General features: G+C 42.0%; 1 protein-coding gene across 2 annotated transcripts in view; it reads right to left on the reverse strand.

The window, feature by feature from the left end:
- Window positions 1-18,144, reverse strand: part of PCSK6 (proprotein convertase subtilisin/kexin type 6) — a 165,857-nt gene that overhangs the window by 22,644 nt on the left and 125,069 nt on the right. The window lies entirely within an intron of this gene.

Consider the following 18,144-nt stretch of genomic DNA (forward strand, 5'->3'; position numbering starts at 1 on the left):
CTGTCGCCTCCTTTGCCTGTGCAAAGGACTCTGTCACTCACAGAATTGTCAGGGGCTACCTGGCTCCTCCTCTCACAACTAGGCTCTGACCTTCCACCTTCATTTCCTGGTTACTTGCTGACCAGGTATAAACCTATTGCCCAGGCCATATGCTGCCTCCTCCAGGGGGGTCTTATTCCTGTAAGCTGATGCTTCTCTGCTCTTCCTGTCCCTGCTGGGATGGAGTCAGCCCAAGCCAGACTCTCTACTGTCCTGGAGACTGTCCTCTGCTCCCTGGCCTCACTGAAGCCTCCCTTGCTGCTGCCTCCCCCATGGGTGGCGACACCTGCCTTCCCCTCTTGTGATACCCAGTGGGTAGATCCAGTGCCAGGCCTGGGCAGAACCCTTGTCCCAAAGCCTCCAAATGTGATGACTGTGTTGCACCAAGGAACCCTGCTACGGGACCATGGGAAGACTCATTCTGGGCCTCTCTCCTTTGCAGCCAGCTCAGGGCAGGTGGGAAGTTCCAGCGGGTAGCAGTGCTGTCCAAACTCAAATGTCTACAGAGGCTGGGTGGAGGGAGAACCCAGCCAGACTCTGGGAGAGATGAAAGACAGCCAGGCCTGGGGAGGGCAGGGCTGGCAGGAGAGCAGCCCACCAGGATGGGGCAGCAGGGACCCTGCTCCACTGAGTGCTTCTGCCTAGAATTGATGGTCCGTGTGGCTAGGTGTTCTCAGATGTAAACAGATGTACAGAGAAGTGCAAAACCTATCCTGCAATTTCCAGTTGAATTCCTGATGTTATAAAACACATTACAGATTGTCTCCAACTTAGGACACTTCGACTCACAACTTTTCAACCTTATGATGGTGTGAAAGCAATGCACGTTCAGTGTGCTCCTCGAGATTCCATTTGGACAAACCCATCCAAAGTTGAAAATACCATTGAAATAAGTCAACTTACAGTATTTTCAACTTAAGATGAGTTGTTGAGGAGCATCTATACAAGTGAGTAACACGTATTTGCAGGTTGGTGCAGCTGTAGGCCACTGATTTCAGCTTTTTTTCTTACTATAGTGTCCCCAGATTCAGAGCAGGGGAACTGTGTTTAGAAGGTCGGTGCCTTGTACAGATGAGGGGGACAAGGTCCAGTGTGACCTGCCTGAGGACACGCTGCTCATGCTGATGGGACTTCCTGCCACCCAGCCTGTCAGTGCTTATTTATAACTGGACTGGCCAACAGGAGACACATGCATACCAGCTGTGAGCCCCCTCAATGGGCCCTCATGACTGGCTGCTGGGACCCGAGCTAGGGACAGTGCCTTTGCCAGCTTCATGTCCCTGTTGGCCGGAAAAATCCCTGACTTCCTCTTCCTTTTCTGTCACTGGGTTTCTTGGCAATCAGGATGCTTTGGGCAAGGAGAAATACTGCTCTGATTCTTGGGTATTTATTGTGTTTTTACTGTCACTTCCCTCTGCTCACGCTAGCTACTCCACCTCTTTGCTCTGAATGGCAGGTCATCTGTCTTTACATACCTGCCTAGGTCCTGTTTCTGCAATGTGGGCAGTTCCACCAGTACAAATTCATCTTTTGTTCCAATTCTGGGAATCTCTTGTCCTTTCTAAATCCCAGAACAGGAGCTCCTGCTTGTCACCATGCACAAGCACGTGGGCTGGGACCCATGTCGTTCTGGCCACGTGGGCAGGTGGGAGACAGGCAGGACTGGCCCTGCAGCTCACAAGGCCAAACTCTCATACTGTTCTAAGTGGTGTTTGACTTTGACCCGGTTACACAATGTGGCACACAGTCGCCCTAGCTGGCTAAGTACTGGGTCCCAAAAGCCTACAGGCCCCCAAGCTGCCTCAATCAGACCCTGTATTGCCCAAGCCTCTCTCAGACTGGCTAGGAATAAAGGATGTAGGCAAGGCTCTTCAATTTGGCAAAACATTCCTGAGGGGACTATTTGAATCCTTTATTAAAAAGATTTGTTCTGTAAAATTTGGATTCAATCAAAAGGCTGCATCCAAGGATCCGGAAGGCCACATGTGACCCCAAGGTCGCAGCTTCCCCACCTTGACACACAGCAGCTCACCCCCCTACACAGCTCCTAACCCAGGCTCCACATGTGACCATGGCAACATAAGAAGGGCTCTATGCGGTCGCAGGTGCAGACAACAGTCACTGGTGATGAACCTTGATCCCGTTCTCAACTCCTTAGGATCCAATTAAAGCCTCATTTCAAATCACAAAGGACTCAGAGCACTTCACCCACCCAGTGATGAGCTGAGATAAGGTGGAGTATAATGACTACAGGACAGGGACCACGGGCTCTGTAAGCCATCGTTTGAGCTGGAATTTATTTCAACTCTCCAAAAACACCCACAAAAAGCCTAGTCACTAAAATTAGATTTTTATTTTTTCAGATATAGTTTTGGAAGGACACACAAGGAACTGCTCCGCACAGGGTAAGTAGAGTACCCGTGCACAGGGAGAGGCAGCAGGAAGAATTCCCAGGGAGCCAGCAGGGCAGCCTTGGTGAAGAGGGGAGGCTGGAACTCAGGAATGGAAGAAAAGACTTCATTGCCATTATATTCCCCTGGGACTTTCTTTTAAACTACAAACACATAATACCTGTTCACATATATGAACTTAAAAAAGTTTTAAGTTTAATTTTTGAAATCTATGAACAAAGTGGTTGCAAGGTCAAAGAAAAAACATTAAAAAGCAGTGGTACTTGGGGCTTTGATTTATGTTTCTGAATAAGTAACCGATCAGGATGGCTCAAAATCCAATCCAATTCAATCCAAAAGTATATAAGGGAGCCAATGGAAGTTTCCCTCCCACCCCCTGCCCTCGTCACCGTCCCCCTCCCCATGGGCAACCATGGGGTTACCTGTTTCTTGTGTACCCTTTCAGAGATGTTATATTCTTACTCAAGGAAATATGAACTTTTTTTTCCCCCTGTTCCCTTTATTAACACACCTGCTGGCACTTTCTATACCTTGCTTTTTCCATTAACAATGTATCTTAGTGATGTTTCACGAGTGCATTGGGTAGATGCAGCATCATCTGCTTAAACAATCCCCTATTGATGGGTGTTTAGGTTGTTTCCAAACTTGTGCAATGACAGTCATGTGTCACTTAGTGATGGGGATACATTATGAGAAACGCATTGGTAAGTGATTTCATCATTGTGCAAACAAGTTGTCTGAGTGTTGTACCAACATCACAGAGTGCACTTACACAAACCCAGATGGTACAGGCTGCTACGCACCTAGACTGGTGTGGTGTAGCCTATTGCTCCTAGGTTACAAACCTGTACAGGATGTTACTATACTGAATACCGTAGGCAACTGTAACACAATAGTGTGTATCTAAACATAGAAACAATACAGTAAAAATACAGTATTATAATCTTATAGGACCACTGTTGCCACTGTTGAATATGTAGTCCACTGTGGACAGAAATATCATTTTGTGGCATGTGACTGTACAAACAGTGCTATGGCTTTGGTCACACAAGGAGGGACTGGGTGAGGCGGGCAGAGCAAGGGTCCTGGAGCAACACGGTCTGAATCCTGGCTCTGCTCCCTACTAGCTGTGTGACTCTTGGGCAGATCACTCAATCTCTGTTCTTCAGTTTCCGCATCTGTAAAGTAGGGGTAATAATAAATCTACTTCACGGAGTTGTTTGGGAGATTAAATGACTTAATGATGGTAAAGCATTTATGGCATATAGGAGCTGCTACATGAGTGTTTTGTTAAGTAAAATCAAATGCACATATCGTTTCATATGTGTGTACGTATCACTGTAGGCTACATCCTAGAAGTAGAACTGGGTGTGAAAGGGAGTGTGCTCTCTCACAGCCTGGAACTATGGCTGGGCTTGTCAATCTGATAATTAGGAGAGGTTAACTTTGCATTTCTCTTATTATGTGAGAAGTTGAACGTCTTTTCACAGGATTAAGAGCAAGGAAACATTCTGATCTGATAAAATTTGAATCAATTTAAAAAGTTGGAAATTTACCAAAAACATTTGCTGGGAACAAGTAGCAACACTTCCAAGACGCATAAAAGCAGATCTTAGCCACATTCATATAGCAAGGACAAGTGGAATGCAGAGGTGTTTTGCTCACACCTGGTTTATATTTTTGTTCTTTTTCTCCACCTGCAAGATATTCATGAGCACCTACCAAGGGCCAGGCCCTGAGCAGACGACTGTGGAACTGAGAGTTAGGAGATCCACAAAAGAGCAGGCAGGAGGGGCAGTGGGCAAGAAGCAGCCCCTTCCTGTGTGCCCCAAAAGGAAACCTTCCCTGCCTGGATAGCGGAGATTTGCAAAACTTGACCTAAGGTTAGGCTTTAGACAATGGAAATTTTGGATACATTTATCTCCTTTTTCTTGTACATAAATGCTCTTTTAACATCCTCTACCAAGGGAGCCACTTAGGTTTCTCTGCCTTCAGAAGATATAAAAATAAGTATTCTGTACCTATGGCATAAAGTCTATGCATAAATCTAAAGCATGATTCTTTTTTAAAGTTATTTCTTCCCTAGTTATGATAGAAGAAAAATTATTAAATACTGAAACATATAAAGAAGAAAATAAAAATCACCTCTTTTGGCATATTTCTATTTGTGTTTTTTTTTCTTTCTTTTGAGACAGTATCTTACTCTGTTGCCTAGAGTGAGTGCCATGGCATCAGCCTAGCTCACAGCAACTTCAAACTCCAGGCCTCATGAGATCCTCTTGCCTCAGCCTCCTGAGTAGCTGGGACTACAGGTGCTTACTGCCATGCCTGGCTATTTTTGTTTCTATTTTCAGTTGCCTGGATATTTTTTTCTATTTTTAGTATAGATGGGGTCTCACTCTTGCTCAGGCTGATCTCAAACTCCTGCCCTCAAGTGATCCTCCCGCCTCGGCCTCCCAGAGTGCTAGGATTATAGGCGTGCGCCACTGTGCCCAGCCTATTTGGGCTATTTTCTATGCATGTGTATTTTTTGTTGAAAACATGGCTCACTGTTTTCTCTTTTTTCTCCCAACTTAGCATGTTATCATGTTAATCACATTCAGAAGTTATCTTATTTATTTACCTGTTCATTGATTTCTCTCCCTTCATCAGACTAGAAGCATTACATGGGCAGGGAATGTGTCTTTTTTATTTGGTGCATTAGCTTTAGAGTGTAGCAAATTTCAGGCACACAGTAGGTGCTGAATAAATTTTTGCTGAATGAATTGTTACCTTAAAGCATAATATTTTTGACAGCAAAACATTTTACTCCAAGAATGCAACCATTTATTTAACCAGTCTCTCGTGACAGGTTATGACAGAACATTTATTCCAGTTCCCTTTTTCAAAATACATAAATCTGCCAGAAATATCATTTGATGCAGTCTGGACTACTTTCTCCTAATAGAGTCCCCAGAGTGAAACTACTGGGTCAGAGAAGAAGACATGGTTAAAGCTCTGCACACATAATGCCAAATGACCCCGCCAGTGTTTGGCATTCCATGAGGCTTGATCCCAAAATATCCAGGTGAATGACCACATGTCACCTGGGTGAATGAGTTCCCTTCCAAGAATCACACCCTGTACACGGTCCCTTCCGTAAACCCCAGCCCTGGGTTAACTGAGGCAGAAGAGTCAGATACCAGTGACTCGGCACAGCAGACTAAGGCAGAGACACACAGGGATGAGCTGTTCTGGGGCTCTGATCTTCAGAGGGACCCTGCTCCTCTCTTCCAGTCAGCATGACCCACCACCCACGGCACCAGCACGCACGCCAGGACAGGCTTGCCTGGGCCAGCACCGCCCCCGCCCCCCCCCCCACACACACTGGGCACTCCCTAGAAGCTGCACTGTCATTGGGAAGATGAGACATGTGGATAGAGAAGAACCAAGGAAGAAGAGAAGGCAGACCATGTCCTGGCCACCCTGGCCAGAACAGAGTCCACACTCAGTAGAACTGCCACCTAGAGGCAGGAGGATTGCAGAATGTTGGCCCTGCTTCAGACAAAGCATTTAATAAGAATGTATTATTTGCCATTCACAATACTCAGCAAGCCTGCTCAAGTTTACTATTATAAAAAGCCAGCTAGTACTATATGAATTTCTTAGTTTCCTGGAGGGAGGTCTAAAAGATACCCAAATCCAAATTCTTTAGCTTTTGCACCACTAGATTCCTGAGCCTGTAGAAGAAAGAACCACAAATCCACCTGCTTAAACATTTGGGGCCAGCTCTGCCAGCAAGCTGCCTCCAGATGTCAACAGCAAAGGGCAGGCGATTGTCATTGTGAGAGGCAGAGGATAATCCATGGCTAATGCCATCTGAGGCTGCCAATAAATGGCTTTATCATCATTCACTATCTTCAATGCAGCATTTCCCCTCAATGAATGAAATTCATAATGAACAAACAGGATTATTCCTATTATGCAAAGAAAGAACCAGAATTAAGGGAAGACTAAGGTTGCATTTGCCGATAGGAAAGTACCAGCAGTAATGAAGCTTTTCTCTGCCCGGCATTTTGAATTAAGCATTAAAAATCCTTGAGAGGGGAACTTACAATCGGAGACACAGCAGGTAGGGGTGAGGGGCAAATTCTGTTAGATTAAGGACTCTGAGCTAATACATTTGAATCCCTGGGTTTTCTTGGCCATGAGAGAAGTTATTAACAATAAAGAGTTTATTAATTCTCCCCCTCGCACCCCCATACTTAAAATACGCAGGAAGAAATTGTTTAGTTGAAACATAGTTAACAAAGAAGCCTGGAAAATCAAGTAAATACATTTCCTTCAGTCTAACACTCTGGTGGAAGTTTCTCCCTTTTGAGGTCCAGGGAACAAGTCACCCAAGGGCTGTGTTTAAGTTATGCAAAGGTTTAGGTGGAAGGAATAAAAAAGACTGGCCTCCATCTATTTATAAAAATACATAAGAATACTTTAAAAGTTTGAATTTTATGGTATATGAATTATATCTCAACAAAGCTGTTACTAAAATATTGTGTGTATGTGTATATTATAAATACTGTGTGTATATATATATAAACACACATACAGAAATAGCAATCTTTACTCATTAAATTTAACATATAATAAAAAATGCCCTTTAAGTCCACATTATGGAAAGTAAGAGGGAGGAAGATAAAGGAAATTTAGGAAATGGCTTGGAAAGGAGGATACAGAAGAGGACACATGTGTGTGTTCCACATGTACGCTCGCATTCATGTATGCACATATATGCAGGTGTGTGCACACAACATGTACACACATGTACACACATACATGCACACAAAAACCCTCAGAATCTCAGGTATAAGAAAGAAGAAATGGAAGAGTCTTCCCTGTGCTCCTGTGGCTATGAAAACCTGGAAAGATGGTATCTTAAGTGCCAGGCAAAGGATCTAGGAATCCCTAAGCTCCAATTTTTATTCGAGTGAAACGTAGAAATATACATTCAGTAAAGAACTCTGTACAACAATGTACAACGTGGCACTTTTCTTAATGGTATATATTAATATAAGGATAGACAGGGAACACAGAGTATCATCTTTTAAGATTTTTCTGTTTTTTCCAAGTATTAATAGTTTGAAAAGTCAATACTATAAGGTCTATAACAAAGACAGCATTCCTCTCTACCTCTTGGAGTCCCTTCCTTGGTTCCATAACAGCCTCTTTTAATACTTTGAGCTGATTTTTCCAGCATTTACCCCTGCGTTGCTAGATAAAAATACTCATAAGCTATGTCCTAGGTTCTTGATTTTAGACATTGATCTATAAAGTTGAGAATTCAGTTCTCTTCCAACATCCTGTACACACATTGCTCCCCATCCCACCAGTATTCTTCTAACACAACTTCTTACTGCATCAATATTTAGTGTCTTCCCACCACCCCCATTTCATTTTCTGGGAGATTTCCTCAAGTTTATCTTCTAACTTATCTGCTGCTGACGTTCTTTTTAAAAACGCAGCGCCCTGGCCTCATCTCCTGGGTGAAATATTTTCTCTTATCTTCCCAGAGGATACCAATCACAGCTTTTTAGACGTTTTCTTTTGCTGCCCAGTGGCTCCTTCTGCCTGTGAGTGTGTTCTTGCCTAGAGTCTGCTCCTGCTACGATGCTGGTTAATTTCCTCAGATGCCTGGTGATCCTTTCTTATTTAGCAATGAGGTCCTCAAAAGCTGATTAGAAGTTGCGTGTGTGTTCCAGGAATATGGAGATACACTTTTTATTTGTTTTGTATACAGCAAACTTGCTAGCTTGCAAACAGTGTGAGAAAGAAAATGTTCTCATACGTAACATTATCAGCTGGCTCAGATGTATTAATAAATAACATTTATATGGCAAAAGTAGATACTTCCCATCAGGACCAATGAAGGTCAGAAGAAAAGTAGTATCTTTAAAGTACTGAAATTAAAAAAAAAAAAAAAACCCAAATCAGAATTCTATATCCAGGCAAAAAGCCATTCAGAAAAGGGATGAAATAAAGACATTTTTCAAATAAATCAAAGCTTAGCAAATTCACTGCCAGCAGACTGGCATGACAAGAAATGGTATAGGAAGTTTTTCAGGCTAAGGGAAAATGATACCAGATGAAAATTCAAATCTACAGGAAAGAATAAAGAACACCAGAAATGGTAAATATGTAGGGAAACAAAGAAGACTAGTTTTTTTCTTAATTTCTTTAAAAGACTGCTTAAAGCAAAAAATAATATTACTGTTAATATGGAATTTATAATGTAAAATAACACTACTATGGCACAAAAGAGGGAGTAGAGGGATGGAACTACACTGTTATTAGCTTCCTACCTTTGTGAAGTGCAAAGCCATTCAACGTTAATTGTAAGTAAACTGTAATAAATTAAGGATGCATATTGTAATCCCTAGAGCAACCATCCCAAGTACAGCTAAAAGCTAATAGAGGAAATGAAATGGAATATTGAAAAATGTTTGATTAATCTAAAGTAAAGCAGGAAAAGAGGAACAGAGTATATTACCTTTTTAATACTTTTAATACTGTTGGATTTAGTTTGTTGATATTGGACTTAAAATTTTTGTATTTATGTTCTTGAGTGAGATTGGCTGAAAATTCTCCATTCTCATAATGTGCTATTGGGACCTGTTATCAAGGAGATATTGGCTTCATTAAACTAATTGGGGACAGCTTCCCTCTTTCTCTACCGTCTATAAGAGTTTATGGAACATGGACATTATTTCTTCTATTTAAATGTTTAGCAGAATTTGCCAGTGAATCTGTCTGGCCTTGAGTTTTCTTTTAAATTATAGAATCAATTTTCTCAATAGGACCATTTTAATTTTTACTTCAACTTGTATCAATTTTGCTAAATTGTATTTTTTCTTGAAATTTGTTCATTTCACTTAAAATTTCATTTTTTGGTCAAAAGTTTATAATATCCTCATAATAATAGTGATACTAGGACCTATAATAATGTTCTTTTCATTCCTGAAATGATATATTCTCAGCTTTTTCCTTGATTGGTCTTCTTATATACCTCTATATCGACTTCATTAGTTTCTTCAAAGAACTAACTTATGGCTTTATTGATATTCTCTACATATGTCTGTTTTCTACTTTATTAATTTCTTCTATTTTAAAAATTCCTTCTTTTTGCATTGAGTTTATGTCATTAGTCTTTTTCTGTCATCTTAAGTTGGATACTAAGCACATTAATTTCCAGACTTTTCTCTTTTCTAACAAACGTAGTGAGAGCCTTAAGTTTCTCTCTCACCATTACTTTAGAGCAGCATTTCCCTTACTTGGATATGGAGTATTTTCATTATAATTCAGTATTAAATATTTTGTAATATAAATTACGATTTTTCCTTTGATACATGAGTTATTCAACGGTGTCTTACACTTTTCAAATGTATGGGCATTTCCTAGTTATCCTTTTGATTTTGATTTCAAACTTGAGTGTAATGTCAAAGAACAGGGTTTATGTGCTACCAATCCTTGGAAACACATTGAACCTTGTTAAATGGCTCACTATGTGTCCAATTTTCATAAATCTTTCGTTTGTGCTTGAAGAGCCAGTGTATTCTTCTGTTGTTGGGCGTGGTGTTCCAACATGTTCATTTGACCTAAATTGTTAATTGTGATATTTGCATATTCCATCCTTCCAGACTTTTTTCTGTTTTATCTATCAAATGGATTGGCGGTATGCTAAATCCCCTCCCTGCATATGAGTTTGTCTTTTTCTCTTTGTAGTTGCAACACGTTTTTGCTTTATATCCTTTAAGGCTATGCTATAAATTACATAAAAGATTAGAAGTGAAACTTTCAGAAATGAACCAAACTTTTGATCAATATGATGGACCCTCTACACACTGATACATACATGAAGCTACATACAAAGCTCTAATAATGTTTTTTGCCATAATATTTCTGTTTGTCTGATGTCAATATACCTGCAACAGCTTTCTTCTTGTTATTTACCAAGTATACCTTTTCTAAACTATTTTTAACTTTTCTGTTTTCTTATGTTTTAGTTATCTTTCTTATGTATAGTTATAAAAGTCGGTTCTAGCAAGAAACAGATAGCACAATTAAGCTAGGATACCCAAGGAGGCTTTAATAAATAGACTATTTATAAAGATATGAGAAGAGGGTAACAAAGCCACAAAGGATGGTTCAGGTCCCTGGGGCAAGTAGTGTTCCACAGGTAAGCAGAGAGCAAACTGCCTGATGTGAATATACCCACAACAGCTTTCTGTTGGTGAACTGTGGCCTTAAGGCATGTTGGCTGCTGAAGAATAACTAACTCATAGATAATCATCTCCTCCCTCCTTCTACTTTCCTGCTGGAGTTTCCTCTTGGCTGAGCGCAACTGTAAGCCATAGGCAAGGGAGTCTATGGGGTGCAGAAGAGTAGAAAATGGATCTGGGGGATAAATGAAATATGCCTGGTCTGGGTGCAGTGGCTCATGCCTATAAGCCCAGGGCTTTGGGAGGCTCAAGCAGGAGGATTGCTTAAAGCCAGGAGTTTCAGACCAGCCTGGGCAATATAGCAAGACCCTGTCTCTACAAAAATTTTAAAAAAGAAAGAAAGAAATATGCCTAGCACTATAGCAAATACATTTGGAAGAAAACATCCAATATGACAATCACCCTTTCAAGAGGAGCAATGAGTCTATTTGCCTTGATTGAAACTACTGATATTATTGGACTTATTTTTAACCACTTGCTTTGGGTGTTCCAGTTGCACAGCCTTTTCTGTGTCTTTTTCTACCCTTTGGTGCCTCTGAGATCCCAGGGTGATAAGGTCTGCTAGGGAACTCTTTTCCCTAGGTGGGCTTCACAAACTCAGCAAATTCCCTAAATCAAAACTGGTATCACTATTCCATTTGCTTCTTTGGCTATCAATATTTCAACCAACATTTTAAATTATTTTCTGTGGGAAGGAGATTTCAAGATACTTGGTCTTCTGCTTGGTTGGAAATAGAAGTCTACAACATCTTTTAGCATTTTGATTCTGTCTTTGTTTTTGAGCAATTTGTTAGCAATTTATAAAAAAATAGATTATACTAAAAAAACCAAAAGGCCAGATTATGAAGAAAATCAAATCATAAGCAAACAGGGAATTTTTTTAAAAAGGAAATAATTATCAAAACTCTGGAGGGAAAATTTAAGATTATTTTTTTAAAAAAATCAAAAGCCCAATAGCAGGCCAGAAAAATTATGTATAGGAACTATGACACATAAAGGATTATTATATCTATATTTTACACTTCATACATAAAATATTTTTAGATACATATATGGAACACTTACCAGCTTGATAACAAGACTAGAGACTTCTTAAGATAGACAGAAAGGGCAATTTTCAAAAGAAAAAGCACACTAGTACACAAACGTTTGGAAAAGCGTTCATCGTCATTGGAAATGATCGCAATGCAAATCCAGAAAAGCATCACCCACCTTACCTAGAACCAGTACATCAGGGTGCCCACCTGCTCCTGGCGAGACTATAAATTGGTTCAACTATTTCGAAAGGCAAATTGGCAATATGTATCAAAAGCAGGGAAATTTGTTGTTTCCACCTCTTCTTTGTCCCAGAAATTTAACTTCTGGAGAACAATCTCAAAGAAATAACATTAAATTTAGGAGAAAGCCTTCCGTACTAAGCTGTCCATTTATAATAGCAAAAAATAGAAAACAAACTACATATCCAACAATTGAGGGGTGCTTAAATAAATCATGGTACTTGGTGAAGTATCATAAAAACATATAAAATGCTGCTCACAAAGGATATTTAATGGCATTGAAATGTTCTTGTGATACAAGTAACAAAAAAATAACAAGTTATGTATGTAGCATGATCAGAATTCTGTAAAATGTTGGGGGGGGAGACCAAATGGAGACCTGTACAGACATGTTTTTGAACATGATATGTTTCTGGAAATAAGTAACAAAGTCAAATTGCTTAGAAATTCAATGCACTCATATATCCTGGGGCAGATCTGGTTGCCAGAACTCGGAGCTGTGCAGGCAGCACGAACATCCAGGCACACTTTTGCTGCTAAATGCTGACCAAGGACGAACCTGAGAAAGGGGTTTTAGAAGAGCTCTTCCTCTCCCTCTTCTCTACTTGTCATTTCCACTTCCATTCATATTTGGTATTTTATTTGCAAAACTTCAATACGAGGGAGACTTTATCTTTTTGTTATGTTTGCTCTCAGTAGATAAAGATCAGTCCAAACAATACTGTGATTCATAGTCATGCACAGTGGCAACTGGTTGTACCCCTCACAGAAGTAAGTGGGAATAACATACCTCTTTTTTTATTATTATTATTTTTGAACTAGAAAGAGTTTGGGGAAAGGCCCCGTGGTAATGGCCCCTCGAAAGAGAAGGGAAGCAGAGAGACCCACTGTGATATTAATGCAAATGGGGTTAAAAATGGAACTTTTCGACAACTGCATGTATGGTGACTGGAGACTACGCCAAGTTCCTCAGTTCTGTTTCTAAGGCAGTGGGAGTGATACTCTATAACCACACTTTCCAGAAATGAGAGTTTAGTGACAAACTTTAAAGTTGGCACAGAAGGCGTGTGCCTTAAATCTGTCTTCCTTTCTAGCGTCAAGCACAAGATAGATTGAGCCATAGAAAGCAGATTGCAGAATTTCAACTCTTATCTTGGAAATAAAGATTAGCTCAAAACAGATGTCAATAAAACACAGACCAAGAAAGCTAGCAATAAAATGAGAACAGTTATGTCCTTAGGAAAAAAGACATGTATGAAAGGGCCACCAACAGGAAATCAAAAATCTGTGGAACTTTTTATGATAAAAAAGGGAAAAAACCAATCATACAAGAGAGACTAATTTTGTCCCCTTTTACCCAATTATTAAACATTTTACTGAGTATGCACAGTTGAAAAGAGTTGATTAAAATTATATGAGCTCCTGATTTAAACAAGGCTCATGCTAACATTCAACAACTATTAATACTTGTAAACTGTGTTCTAAGCTCTGAGCCCTCAGGGGAGAGAACAGAGACCCCCAGTTTTGGGCTTCCAAAGGCGATGCAGTTCTAAACTGGACCAGTTCTGCATGACATCTTTGCAATACTTCATAGAGATTATCGAAGCTCTTGTTCACTCTGAACACACGTGTTTTAGCCCCGGTTCCCTAGAAAACAAGGGTCTGAAGTGAAGCTCCTGGGCTGAGGCTGTATGGGGAGGTGCAACTCCAGGGCAACAAGAGTGGGGGTCAGGGAGGAGCATGAGAAAGAGGGGAAGCAAAGGTGAGGTGGTGTGTTCTAAGCTGGCTGCAGCTTTGCAACAAAACGGGGCAGTTGGCTGGCCAGGGGAAGTCTCCCAGACAGAGCTTATGGGACTGACCTGCTGTAGACTGTCTGTGGGAAGGGGGTCATTCCATCTCCCTCTTTCACTGGGCAAACCTCCTTTCTGGGTTGTGCTATCTGCCCCCTCCAGGGAGGCCAGAGGCCAAGCCTCGCCTGCAAGTGGAGAGAAAAGCCACAGCCTACCCAGGTCCTGCGAGGGTTGACCTGACCCCTGGAGCCTCTGCAGCCCCTACCTCAATGGACACAACAGCAGCCATGCCAAAGCCCAATCCACACCACAGGGGAGGCTGGGGGAGCCCGAGGAAGTGAGAGCTAGACCCCTCCACCAGGCAAGAGGCAAGGCCGAGCGAAGCGGGGCTGAGCCCATCTGGGAGGGCATGAAACGAGGCCAGCATGACACTTAGGGAGTAAAGCATAATCAAAATATGTGCTTCGGGGTGTACGGCAAGAACTATCATGAGTAATGTTTGAAAAGAACCTACTGCCCTGGGCTTTCTCTAGTCTCCCATTCAAGTGAGCATGGCACCTTGGTGAGACACTAGCTACCAGTGCAAGGCAGAACTGCAGTGTTTGGTATGTAACTGGCATGTGTCATTGATTTCAAGGGAGTTTAATACCAAGAAATACTATTGGTGTTTTTGACATTACAGGCACTATGGACAAAGACAGATCCCGAAACCTTTAAAATTCCTCATAAAGGGTTTGTTCATATAAAACTTTCTTACATTTGAACCTCCCTCAGGCCCGAGAAGGGATACTATTATCCCCCCCCCCATATGCGTGCAGAAACAGACAGAGCTTCCACGTCTAGGCTAGCAACTCAGTTGGAACTCAGACCACACCTGCTAGACGCTCTCACCATCCCCAAATCCGAATCCCGCCCAGCGACTGCAGTGTCCAACTCCAGTTTCCGAGGCAACGTGGTCTCCTCCCATCACCCTCCTGAGCTGAGCTCCAGAGGACGCCAGGCCATGTGAGCAGCTCTTTAATGGGGTGCGCGCAGAAGCCACTGAGAAGCCAAAGCAATTCTGGGCTTATTATCTCCTCCCAGCCGTTTCCAAACAAAGCTCTTGGTTAGCCATTTGTGTTTGTTTCGCTTAGAAAAAAAAATGTTGCTTAAGAAGAAGAAAGTGAGAATAGAAATGTACCTGCTGGGTTCAAGAGTTGCAGGAGCTTTCTGTAAGCGCCAGGTAACTGCATGGCAACGCAGCTGCCTCCAGCGCAGCGACCCTGGTCCTGTTGTTTGCAAGCTCCTGCGTTCTCCAGAGGTCACAGCCAGTTTGATCTTCCTCAAAGGCACTGAGGCAGGTGTCTGCCAGTTACTATGGGCTGGGGCTTCCCCAGAGGGCAAATGGACCAGTTCTTAAAGGCTGTGGTAAAACCTACATTTGCAGCAGCAGGTGGAGAAGAGGAGAGAAAAGGAACCTGAGCTTCCATGAAAACCTACTACAGGTTAGGCTAGAAATGTCCATTGTCACCAGGTGCTCCCAACATGCTTATGAGGGAGTTACTACAAGTCCCCCAGCCAGTAGCCGGTGGAGCTGGTATTGGGACCCTGACCTTTCTGCCGCTACATCCATGCCCTTTTATCAAATCACACTGTGGCCCCAAGAGCAGAATGCCATACACATTCTCGTATTTGTTTTGCAATCCCTGGAACTTCTGCTTGTTGACTTTCTATCATGATATTTACCTTCCTGTGTTTTATATTTTCTTCAATTACCACAAAGGTTGACTATCTTTCGTTTACCAGTTACTTGTATTTTTCTTTATGAATTGCCTTTTTAGGCTTTTTGTCTATTCTCCTAATGAGGTACTTTGAGATTTTCTTAGTGATTTGTAAGCACTGTGTATATGTTGAGGGTATAATAATTATAATGCTCTATTTGTGATCACCTAGCCTTGGGGGCTAAGGTTTTAGAGATAAATAAGGTATCTGCCTATGTATTAGAATTTTTTATACTGAATATTATTTTAATTTCTCCCCTTTGGAAAAATGACTTTTTAGTATATTGAGAATTCAAATGGTGACTGTTTACTGATAAGATATTTAATCAGAAAAATAGTGTGATTTATTAAATAAGCAGTTAAACCAATGGTAGTTAGACCTTCAGTCCTCTGAGTGAGTCCTGGAAAAGATCAAACCAATGACACAAGAGCCCCTAATTGTGATATATAGTTCTGGGGGAGGGACCAGGGCTCTGCTCAGAGGGGCTGGCTCTTCACAGATAAAGAGGAGCTGGGGGTGGGGAGCAGGGCACTTTGTAAATCTAATCCTTGCATACACTCCCCTTAAAGGTGACACCCCCCTTAAAGACAGCCCTCTACCTATTCAATTCCCAGTGTGCAGTGGTGTGCAGGGTCTGGCTGGCACTGACTTACTAGAACCCATTGTTATCATTATCAGGAACTCTGTGAGCTAGCTGTTAAACATAGCTTTTATCAAAAATTAAATTACATAAGCTTACACTTAAATAAGTTATATTGAAAACAAAGCTAACAAATACTTACAAATCATCCCTTTCTGATTATTTTACTGTATGTTTGTCATTATCTATGCTTTGGGGTTACTCACATCTGTTCTATCTAAACAGCAGAAACACCACCTGGTGTGGCTACCCAGCCTCTCCTCCCAACTTGTCTCCAATGAAGTCATGTTGGCAGCTCGAAATTGGCCATACTGGGAATATTTCCACACAGAAATCGACAAATGCTGCAAATAAGGGCTTAATTTACTATTGATTTTCTGGACTTGGGAAAGTAATGGAGAAAATGTTAAGAATGCAGATTAAACTTAAAAGTGTGTTGGGTCTGTAGCCGTTGCATTGTGAACAGCATAAAAAACTGAGGAAATATTATTTTGATACTTGAAAACTGCCATCCAATTCAGCAGTTGCTTATGCCATTGACAAGTGAATGAAGTTCCAACATGTCTTTGTTGTTTCTCTGACAAAAACATTAACCAACACTTAAGTTGGAAGGACAAATGTTCATGAATTACAACCATAGATTGGCTATGGATACAAAAGTTTGGCAAAAGTCAACGAAACCATTCTCTGAGAATCGATTGGCCATATGGAATTTACCATATGAACAGTGTATATTTTATTACTTGTAAATTCTTGGCTATACATCCTTTATATCAGTAAAATTTATAATAAACGTACCTGATGCATCTATATCTATACGTAAGTTCCCTACAGAGCACTGGCTGTTAAACATTTACCAGCACACGGGACAATGAGGATCCACAGGTGGGAAAATGGGGACAGGATAGGATGCGTTTGTAACAAACAGCAATGAGTGCTTGGTGAAAAACACGTAAGCACTATTTATCATCCTAGTCCCCTCTTGTTCTTTTGACAAATCTGACTTCTTCTCTAGATTGGCGGGAATTAGGAAATCATACTGTTGGAACCAAGAAATACAGAGCACACGTGGATTGCTATCCTTTCGGAAAGATTAGAGAAAAAAGAGAAATTCTAATTATGGAGAAAGTGAATTCTCAGAGTTCAAGAGAATGACAGATTTTTAAAAAATGCCATCAATAGTCTCAGACAGTCGAGTACTACGTGAATACCAAGTACGTACAACTAAAACCCTTTGGAGCCATGAAATAAGATACATGGTGCGGATTACAGAGAGGAGATTGGAAACATGCTGGATCATTTTTTTCCATTTAAACATTGATGCCTCACAATTCTCCTTGGCAGGGGAACATGGTAGGAGGCGCCCTAGCTCCTTAGGTGGGCTCTAGTCCATGCCAGTGAAGTTTGGGCGCAGCGTGGAGAGCAACCACACCCCTGGTCGACCTTTCTGGAGGGCACTGAGTTGGGCCCGGGGGCTGGAGGGGGGGCAGGGATGAAGAATGGGGAAGCACGTTTCACTCCGTGCCTGCCAGCAGACCCGAGCATGGTAGGTGTGCAGTCTGGGTGAGTGTGTGCTCAATGTATGGAGAAGCACCAAGCAAAGCCAGCACTGGTCCCACACAAGGCCACGCGTGATTCCTGCTGAGCAGGGAAGACCCATGCTTCATGTGCTCCAGGGGTGCTCGAAAGAGCCGCAGGTCATGAGGCGGTGCAGGGCCCTTCCTGCACCCAAGGGTGCTGAGTGGGACGTGTACCTGGGCGGGGAGGCTGGCCTCACCCAGTAGGCGCACAGACTCTGCCTTGTGGCCCAGCTGTGGCCACCAATGTGGGCTTCCAGGGGAGGAGGGCAGGACGGGGAGCCCCCCTCACTAGAGAGAGGGCTCAGCACAAGGCCAGAGAGACAGGAAAAGTGGAGGCAGGAGGACCCAACCCCAGGCCTGTCTGATGCCTGATGCAGGAGAATGAAGCGTACAT

Source organism: Microcebus murinus, chromosome 7 (genome assembly GCF_040939455.1).
Source record: "Microcebus murinus isolate Inina chromosome 7, M.murinus_Inina_mat1.0, whole genome shotgun sequence".
Classification (NCBI taxonomy): domain Eukaryota; kingdom Metazoa; phylum Chordata; class Mammalia; order Primates; family Cheirogaleidae; genus Microcebus; species Microcebus murinus.